Source organism: Harpia harpyja, chromosome Z, assembly GCF_026419915.1.
Source record: "Harpia harpyja isolate bHarHar1 chromosome Z, bHarHar1 primary haplotype, whole genome shotgun sequence".
NCBI lineage: Eukaryota > Metazoa > Chordata > Aves > Accipitriformes > Accipitridae > Harpia > Harpia harpyja.
The window spans coordinates 44,462,783-44,473,247 of record NC_068969.1 but is presented as its reverse complement, the minus strand read 5'-3'; the positions used below and the strand labels follow the sequence as shown (position 1 = coordinate 44,473,247).

At 37.8% G+C, this 10,465-nt stretch overlaps 1 long non-coding RNA gene across 1 annotated transcript; it reads right to left on the bottom strand.

Moving 5' to 3' along the window:
- Positions 1 to 457: 457 nt before the first annotated feature.
- On the bottom strand, positions 458 to 9,300 carry LOC128137735 (uncharacterized). The gene is made up of 3 exons (XR_008233814.1): positions 8,939 to 9,300; positions 3,852 to 3,956; positions 458 to 2,747 (listed from the first exon to the last, which is right to left on the bottom strand). It is a non-coding gene; the product is annotated as an uncharacterized LOC128137735 (long non-coding RNA).
- Between the last annotated feature and the right edge of the window lie 1,165 nt (positions 9,301 to 10,465).

The window sequence follows — 10,465 nt, the reverse complement described above, 5'->3', positions numbered from 1 at the left end:
TCTCCAGAGAGCTGTTTACAAATTATGCAATTCTGATTTTTTGTATAAAGTAATATGAACAGAAAAAATCTTTAATTTATGGACAGTTTAGGGGCTAGCAGTCCTCTTCATTTTTTAAGTAAGAGAATTGATCCACTGGTAGTTGCATCAGTTGTGCTTTTATTTAGATGCTAGTGCTGTACCCTAGCCAAACTCTGTATTTGTTCTGCCTTGGATCTACTTATGTCATTTCATTGCTATTGCACTTTCTTGTGCAATTTACATCTCATAAATCCTTACCAGAGTAAAGCATTGGCAATTTGAAGAGCCCATTGAGGACTTTCTGCCTTCTGTTGAAGACATGGTGTGTCATGGTTTAACAGCAGCCAGCAACTAAACACCACATCGCCACTCACTCACTCCCCTCTGGTGGGATGGGGGAGAGAATTCAAAGAGTAAAAGTGAGGAAACTTGTGGGTTGAGATAAAAACAGTTTAATAGGTAAAGCAAAATCCACACGCGCAAGCAAAGCAAACCAAGGAATTCATTCGCCACTTCCCATGGGCAGGCAGGTGTTCAGCCATCTCCAGGAAAGCAGGGCTCCATCCCATGTAGCTGTTACACGAGAAGACAACCGCCATCACTCCGAACGTCCCCCCCTTCCTCCTTCTTCCCCCAGATTCATATGATGAGCATGAAGTCATAGGGTCTGGAATATCCTGAGTGAGTTTGGGTCAGCTGTCCCAGCTGTGTCCCCTCCCAAATTCTTGTGCCCCCACAGCCTACTTGCTGGTGGGGTGGGGTGAGAAGCAGAAAAGGCCTCAACTCTGTGTAAGCACTGCTTAGCAGTAACGAAAACATCTCTGCATTATCAACAGTGTTTTTAGCATGAATCCAAAACACAGCCCCATACTAGCTGCTATGAAGAAAATTAACTCTATCCCAGCCCAAATCAGCACATGGTGTAAACTCTTTTTTGAGAAAATTCCATGGTTCCTGGAAAGCATAGTGGTGGTAGCTCCAAAGAAATACTAGGTCAAAAATTGTTCAGATTGAAGATTTCTAATGGTGTTTGCACAAATTAACATGTGAGATACATATAGTTTTGCTAGTTACTGCTCTCCTGTCTGGGCAACAGCCAACTATTGGAGGAACATGTGCGAGCCTTCAGGATGTGGGGCAGGCGAAGGTGCACTGAGCAGCGAATGAGGCTCCGGAGTTACCCGGTGCAGGGTTTGGCCTCTGCGAACCATGAACACAAGAGGGTGCTGGTTACTCTATGGAGACTTTTGCTTTTGGAAATAACTTTGTCCCAGTTTTGGAATGGAAAAGCTAGAGGGAAATATGCTGCCCTGAAGAGCTATATGCCGGGAACTGAAGAGACATGATCAAGGTAAGCAGTATGCATAAAATCACAGTTACTCAAATAAGCTTCCTTAACAGTACTGAAGTTACGGATAGTATGTCTTTATTGTTTGCATTCTTCTTCATCCTTTCTTTACCCTGTCTAAAGTCAAAGAGAGTAGTATTTAAAAAGGATGCAATCTTGTAGCATCATTACAGCAGGTCTGGACATTTGGATAAAGCAGCTGCAGAGCTCTCCCAGGTGAGGCTTTTGCAAAGTCACCCCTGGTCAGAAGTAACACTACAGTGGAGAACTTTCATGCCACTCAAATTCTGGATGGGCTTTTCTACTCCCTTTTGATCTGCTTTATGACCTCTTTATGAGAATATGCTCATCCAAGCACTGTTAAATATATATACAGGTGAATTCTTACATCCTGTTCTATAAACTCAACAGAAGATGGAAGCAGCGGAGTGTGTGTACTGTTTGTTGAGATATTGCTGGAGAATAGTTTAGCAACTGGTAGAGAAGTGGTCACATCAATTTGCTGCAGTATGTATATTATGCCTGAAAATGGGATATCTGCATAAGTGAGTAGCCAAGAGCCCAGATTAGCAACCATCCAGCTGATGGTTACTTCAGTAAACCCAGTACATTGCCTGAAGAGGTACTGCCTGAATTAAAATTAGTCCAAATGATACACACTTTGAAAACAATAGGCATTTAGAGATAGACATGAGCAATTTCTTGTGCTCTTAATGATAATTTCTTATGAATGATATGAATTTATTTGCCAGCTTTTTGACTATAAAATAGGGATGTAAGAAATGTAAGAAATGCTGGCTTTATTCACAGAAATTGTAGCTACTCCTTTTTGTGCTGTGTGAGGGAATGAAAGAGATGTTTATTTGTGTTTGTGCTTTTTTGTGTTTATTGTGGTTCGAGAAGGACTGATTTTGAGGTTGGAAAGTTAACTGAAGAATAACTTGGTACTGTGTTAATTTTCAAATATATTAAGTAGATCCTTACCAAGATATTTCAGAATTGCTACTGTGCACGCGCAAACATACTTATCTACCTATGAATCAATCAATAAACCTTTCTGTATACACACATGCATATAGGTCAGCAGCAGATATAAGCAAGTTTCATCAGGTGATGGAAAAGGAGGAAAGAGCCTTGAAGATTTTCCTTCTGTGGATGCCAACTTTCCTCCAGTTCCTTGTTGTTCTTGAGCAAACAGAACTACTTTCTTTAGTACCATTATTAACCTTGTCTTGTCTTTCCCAAGTAAGCGTACGTTTTCCTCCTTGAATGGCAATAAGTAGACAGTTTCATTCCATTTCCTACTCAGTTATGTCCATTTTCCTCTTCCTTACTCTCCAGTTGGGCATGTATTTCAGCACTGGAAAACTTTTCAGCTCTAAAAGAACACAAATGCAGCAGTGAATACAAAAAGTGAGCTCTCACAACTTAAGTAGGTAACTAATCTTAATAATCAGTTAATAGTGTAGAAACCATCTATCAGAAATAATACAACTTATCCCTGAATAATTAAAGATCAGACAGGCTCCACAGAGCTGTCAGAAGCCATGAATGAAACTGGTTCTAGGTACATCTAAAATACTTAATGCTAGGGAACATTTGTCAATGGAGCTATCGAAAACTGAGTATTCTTCAAGTACTAGCATGAGTATGCTTTTGGAAACAATCTAAGAAATTACTTGGTTATGAAAGAGCATGTTTTAAGACCAACAGCCAACCTAGATTCAAATTCATTTGTGTAATGGAGGGGTAACTTCACCTTGCCAGCTTCTGTATTTCCAGTTGCACTCATTATGGCACGCTGGCAAAATCTTTGTCATTTACTGAAAAAATTTACAAGGTAAGAAGCAAACAATGGTTGACAAACGGCTTTAAATACAGTGCTTCGTTTGTGGCCCATTTCTTGTTTTGACTTATGTGGTAGGTCTGTGTGTGCTGTGAGAGAACAGTTCTAATCTCCCCCTAGAAAAGAAGTTTTGCAGTTGATCTGGATGAGGATAGGCCTTTGTCTTCCAGAACAATTTTGACAGCTATTCTTCGGACAAGTCAACAGAATGAAACAAGCAGTTTGTTTTTATTTGTGCCATGATCACAAAAGTATGAAACAACAGAAGCCTTTGTTCTGTGCCTTTTCTTGCCTCACTGCATGTCTCAATTGTGGTGGTAATTATCAGGTAGCAGGGCAGGGTAAAATCAGTGCTATATACAAATGTAGTCACGTGGAACCAGGTAGAGATTCTAAGTGCCAAATGCAGTCCAGAGGATAATGGCATCACTGGAGATACAAAGTATCTTTGCTTCCTCCTCCACTTATTTCTGAAGATACTTTGTGTTACTAGTTTTCAATTACCTTTCCTCCTCCCACCTCCCACTGTTTTCTTATTTTGGACAACCTTTGTGCTATATTTAGCTATTTCCATGATCACAGAAGCCAAGCTTGCCAACTGCTTTTGAATCTTGATGACTAATGAAGGTCACCCACTGGTCTGCCTCGTGGAGTGCTTATGTGTTGCATTCCCCAGCTCCCTCCTGGACAAATTCTCTTCTTCTCTGGCAACACAAAGAGGCCTCCAAGTTCCCTCTAGTGCTGTGTCAAAGGGGAAGCAGAGTATATAAGTGCCAGTAACAAGGAATATCTGTTAGGATAGTAAGTGAAGCACAGTACCTGAGCATTTTTAAGGATTGTAGTTCATAAAAGAGAAGTTCTAAACCAGACCTTGTTAACAGCAAACTTAATTCCATGGCTGTATCTTCATCCTAAACAAGGATGGAATGGAACAGTAGTTATGCTCACACCAGTAAGGTAAGAATCTCACCCCAGGCCCTTGCCTTCCTCTTCTTTATAATTCTGCCCAGTCTTGTATTTGGCAAGAAAGATATGGATCATTTACTTTGTTCTTGTTCAGCTCTTTTCTGCACCGTTTATCATTCTCCTGAACATACCAGACTGCCTTTAACATAATTTTTAAATCTATACACATACAAAGCAAGTTGTATGTAAAAAGTTACCCTTTACTTGAAGTGCACTTATTGAGAATGCTTCTTATGATATAGTAGATATGATTTACAGTATCTATAGTATAGTAGACATTGTTTCTACAGCACAGTTGTTTCCTACAGAAAGAATAAGATTTTGCCATAATTCATCTCTCTTCACAGAATATGCTTATTTCTACATAGTTTGTGGAGGATAAGGCTCAGTATTGTTTAGACTCTTTAGGTTCTACAGGTGTATTACTAAAATATTGCATTGTGTAAAGTTGGAGCTGAAACAAAAAGTTTCAGTACAGCTGAAATGCAAATTTTCAGAAATGCCAAGTCACAACTTTTCAGAATGTTTAAAAAATTTTAACTTCTTGGCCCAGTCCAGCAAACATCAGAAAATTCTAAATGCTTCACAAGATGTGAGTTTTGGTTTCCAATCCATTCTTATTTGAATGAAATCCAGTTTAAAGCAGCAGACAAAAGAAACTGCCTAACACGTTAAAATAAATACCTAAACAGTTGCCTTTTCTGATAAACTCTGGGAATTTATAATATATACAATGTCAGATTATCATCAAAAGCATCCTATAACATGCTGTCTTTTGTAAGGAATGCTGCTACATTCTGTCTAGTTAACTGGTTAAGGCTTTAGTCAGTTCAGTCAATACCCATACCAAAACTTCATGCTCTGCTGCTGAAATGCCTTATTTTTCAGAGTGAAGGGTATAAGAAAACTATAGTCTGCATGTCAGTACAGATCCAAGAATGTCTTGCCCAGGTTGATTTTGCAAGAACCATCTTTTTTAACGTCTTGAAGTGATGAGGTAGGAGTAACATGTTTGCATTATGATAGTGACATTTATTTGGGAGGAGGGTCAGACAAAGAGTATTTGAATCATGGAGGTTTTTTTTTTTTAAATGTGACTCCAAATTAGAAAAGAAAAAGCTTACCTGTCTTTTGTTGGCCTGTTACTAAACACTTGAGGATTCTCAAATGGAATTATATTAATTTTTTCCTTTTAAATTTGGAGCTGCAATTTTCTGGGTTTTTGGGTTTGGCTGGGTTTTTTTGAGACCTATTCTAATTTAGCTGGTTCATGAGATGACACACAACAGACTTAAGGCTCTGAAGCAGTTTTAGCATGAAAGAAGGCTGCCTGCCCACAACTGCAAGACTATTCTGAGGGTCACTGCCCTATCATAATACAGACTATACAATTCAACAACATAATCATAAACAGAGCTCAAAATGAAAGAGCTGCCATGAAACATCTATGAAATATTAGTATGCAAATGTAAAATAACTTCTTCCTTCTTAACAAATGCAAAGGAGGGGAAAAAAAGCAACTACTTTCTTAAATGATGCTGTAAGTTTTAAAGACTCTTATCTGCACCTAAATTGAGACAAAAAATACAGAAACCATTCCAGTGTCACATTTAGTGAGCTTAAGTTGAAAAAAATACAAATAGCTTTTGAAAAATCTTGCAAGTTTAGAGAAGAGTAGGGAAAGGAAAAATATTGTGAGTGTATGTCACACTTAAGAATTGTGACCAAAACTGTCTTAGGACATGCAAACTATCCTTTAGACAGAAACTTTTATTTTGCAAGACCCAGGACCTGTTATTTAGATGGTTACGCAAAAACTGGGCTTTCCTGGCACTTGCATTACATTCTATATCCACTGCTTATTAGGAAGAAAAACTAAAAGGTATTGGCTAGAAACTCATCAGCAAGGAAGTACATTCCCTGCAAATCTGCAATTGCCAGACATACAGATAGTGATACCCTGGCTTAAGACGGGAGTCAATGGCACTGTGCTGGGTTAGTATGCTACTCTTCTAAGCCACAGCTGTTGTGGAAAGCACAGAAAAAGTGTTTTCTAAACAGAGAAGCATTTGTTTTTGATGAATGCTGGGAAAGTTAATTTGTTTTAAATTTTAAAAAGTTTAAGCTTTTAAACATTAGCAAAACTGCCAAAAAGATTGGGATTTTTCTTTCTGATGATAAAATATCAAGCCTAAATTCTGTTGAATCTATTGAAGACAGCAGGAGTGCAATTTTATTAAATTCAAAGTGTACACTGTATGTTTAATAACCTCCTTTACATTTAGGATAATGCAATCTTCAAATGGGTATACTTTACCTGAACTTGAAAGAATTTCTGTAAAAAGTAAGACAACATGCAGACAGCAGGTCTACCATATTGCCTAAGCAAGTAAAACTTGCATCAGGAAGTACAAAGTATGATCCATTCTGTTATTTTCAGAGTTAAGATGATCCTGAGGCAATGAAAGAGAAACACGGAACCAGTTCCATTGCTAGCATTGAGATACCACACTAGTGGTGTACTTTGGTTAGGACTGGAATATTGTGTACACATGCTTTAAATTTGTTCCCTTGAAAGTAATCAACAATGGCACTTTAGCAGATTTCACTAAGCTCCAGCCAAAACACAGCATTTAGAAGTCAGTAATACAGAGGTCTGAGTTCTCTTCTAAGGTTTGAGAAAGATGAGTTGTATCTTTTTGTCATCTCTGCTAGTCAGGTGCTAGAGAGAACACTGGTTCTACAGCAGTTACCTGAAGACTTGATTGCCACTAAAATGAAGACCAGATCATTATAATTGTTTTCCTGTATCAAACACCTTTCTCCATTTCTCTTTAGTTCGTTCTAACAGGTTAGATAGCCTCCCACCATTTTTTCCTTTCAGAAAACCAAGTAGGATTTATTTTATTGCTAGAACAGTAGCACTGATAAAAGGTCCAGTAACAACAGGCTAGGCACTCAAATAATGGGATGATACTTATTGTTAGAGAGCAAGAAATCATCTTGCCACAAGAAAGATGACAGCTGCTCTGTGGACCCATGGTAGGCTTGGGGCAGGATAGCAAGCTGAACTTTTAGTTGTGTCTGCATCCTGCTTTAACAACAAAAGTAATGATGTAATGTGCTTTGGCCTTCAGACCTTGTTATTTATATACCAGATTAATTTCAGCATGGATCAGGAGAGGAGAATTCTGTATGTTTGCAAGAATGATGGAATTTTCTACAACTATATTTAGTGCACTGTTCTATGTTTGTGATCATGAGTGCATTAGAATAATAAAATGAGAAGTTCATAGAGTACCTGCATGACCTCCCACTGCAGATACATGGCTTAAGTGTAGAGATTAAAAGAATTGAAGACTAGATAGCTGAAAGTGATAGGAACATTTAACTTGTAGTCCTTTTATTATGGTCGGTGCAGATACTAACTAACCCAAAGTAAGGTTTAGCAGTGACACAACCTAGTCCTAAGAGATATATCATTTTTTTTCATATACAGGTCAAACTCAATACTTGAGTGACAGGAAGAGTTGTGAGTGTAAAAGGACTACTGCAAATGTACACAACCTGGAAGCAAGCTCTGCTCCATTATGGTTTTTTAAAGTAGCAGTACTACTCCTGATCAAAACTCTAATTTTAGATTCTCTAAGAAAAGCAGAACTCTGATTTTGTGAAGTAACATCTTATGTAGAAGAAGTATGTGTAGCAATTTCATCATTCATGTAATTTATATTTTTCTTGAGGTTCCCTGTACAGCAATCATGAGACCTTCTTCAAGATCAAGTTTTACTGTTTTTTAATTCTTATTTAAATGTTGGAAACAGATCAGTGAAGTGCAGCTACATAATTTCTTTAGTGGGTGCTCGTTCATTTTTTGGCTACCACTGTATTCTCATTGCTGAAAACCCTTTACTAGATGGCTCTTAAGACAAAGTACAAACATTAAAAGTATATAGGGAGGGAGTATATAATCAGAATTAGGGAAAAAATATGTACACAGAATTACTGCTATGCAGGCTGCTAACTGACAACTCGTAATCTCCCTACAAACATGCACAGGTCAGGCAGTGAAACAGTCAATTCTTGTCCTGTCCCCTGATGGCCTCCCCAAGCCTCCCCAGCCCCTTTTTTACTGCATCTCTACACTAACTTTTTCAGAGCAAGTTAAGCTTTTTATCATTTGAGTAACAAAAAATCCTTTCAAATTCTGTCCCTTCTTCAGTAGTTATACAACTAATAAACACTTGCCACATTGACTCAAAAGCAGGGCCAGAGAAATGACATTTCAAGTTATCTATAAAGACTAAAGCTGTTCCAAATGCCCATTACAATGTAGAATTTCCCTCTGCTGCAAACAGACAGGAAAGATGACAATATGTTGGCATAGCAGGTTTTTAGGTCAACAGCTATGCCAACATCTTGCCTCCCCTCCAGCTCTGCATAAAGGAACTTCTTGGAAGTGCATCTGTGGGAATTGTATAATCTTTTACTGCAATTTGTTTGATCTGAAATAGAAACCCAAAATTTAGGTAGAAGCTTCACACTGTTATGTAAAACATCTGAATATCAATCTCACTATACAGTGTACAGTAACTCTAATGCGAGTTGGTTTTTACCCCTTAGGCTATAAAGTCTAACAAAAAGCCCTGACAAAGGGCCCAGGTTTTAATTCTGTGCCTGTAACAGTTGCAGAGCAGAGACAATAGTTTGCTTAACTATTTTTCATAAAGCAATAAGGTCTTCCAGACTTTCCTTACCAACGCACCAACAAAATCCAAGCGAGAGGATGGTCAATCTAGAGATGTATCCTATATACCATAGTAGAAGCATATTCTCATGTGACTTTATTTTAAATACTCATTTTCTGGATTTGGTCAGCCTCTTTGTCCTAGATTCACCTAAACAAAAAAGTGATGCCAAGGAAGAGATTTAAAACACAAACATTTGCTATTATAAAAATACATATGCAGCTTCATTCATACTTAGAAATCGCACTGCCACCTTCTTGTAATCTATTTCCATTTGCACAAATATTTGAAAACAGGGTTTTTTGGGCAGCAGATTTGCCAAGGAGACAGATTTTCAGGAGGAAAGTGGTAGTCATTACAAAACCAGAGACAGTCTCATGCAATTTACTTTGCCCACAGTGCCACACTTCTGCTGTTTGGTGGTTGGCTTGTGGTTTTTAAAATTTATTTTAAACAAAAGAGGGGCAGGGGTGGGGGGGAGGGGGAAGGTATTTTAATATATTTCTGTTACCATGTCCCTGGTGCTGTACAGTAGCCAAAACGGCAAGACTGAAACCTAAGAGTCTAATAAGCTTAAGGACATTTGATAACTGTATCTGGAACATGTTGACTAGGTCAAGTCATTCGCAATACCAAACGTATGTGTTACTGAACAGACAATGTTGTCAACCATGAGAATTGTCAACTGTACCTTTAATTTTCATTTCCAAAGTCTGTATTCAAACTTGACACCTTAATGTTATATCAGCATTGGGGCGCCTTTTTTTCTTTTTTTTTTTTTTTCAGATTACTACTGGATTTTTGGGGATGAGGAGAAAAGCAAAGGAAAAGTTATTTATTTACATTGTCTACAACATCTTTAACAAAAGACAAATGCATTTATGGTCACCAGACACCGTGGTAACATAACATTTTGTAAGTAATCTGTGAAGAAGCTGTGTTCCGGTAAACCCTTTCAAAGCTGTGGTTGTTGCACAATGTAGCCTCCTTCAGGTGTTACTGTGCTATCAATGATCAAGTCACTTAACAATATACAACCCAGAACTGTCCCAAAAGAGGAGTGAAGACAGGAAGGCACAATTTTCTATGTTACATAAATAGAATAGAAAACATTATGGAACTAAGCACTTTATCACATTTCAAAATACCACAAGAGAGCACCTTTTGTTGTCCTCGTTAACACTTGTGTCTTTAATTAACATTACAATTAGCATGCAAGCTGTCATTGTCTTACACAATTGAAAGTCTGTTTTTCCACCAATTATTCTCTTGTAAGAAAACAGTGCAGAGTTGAAGACACTACATTTTAAAGAGTCCCTTTGGAATTATTTTAAAATCCAGTTTAAGGAAAAGCTCTTAAATCTACCATTTGGAAATATTACCAGTGAATTCCACTAGAATTTTCCATTTGGTTTACTGTATCTCAGGAGGGGAAAGACTTTTAGTTCTTCAAAATGGGTAGCAATTTGTAAGTTCAGAATGTTTATGTCATAAAAATTGTGGATATACAGAAAAAACGTTTACTTGCCTATTTTG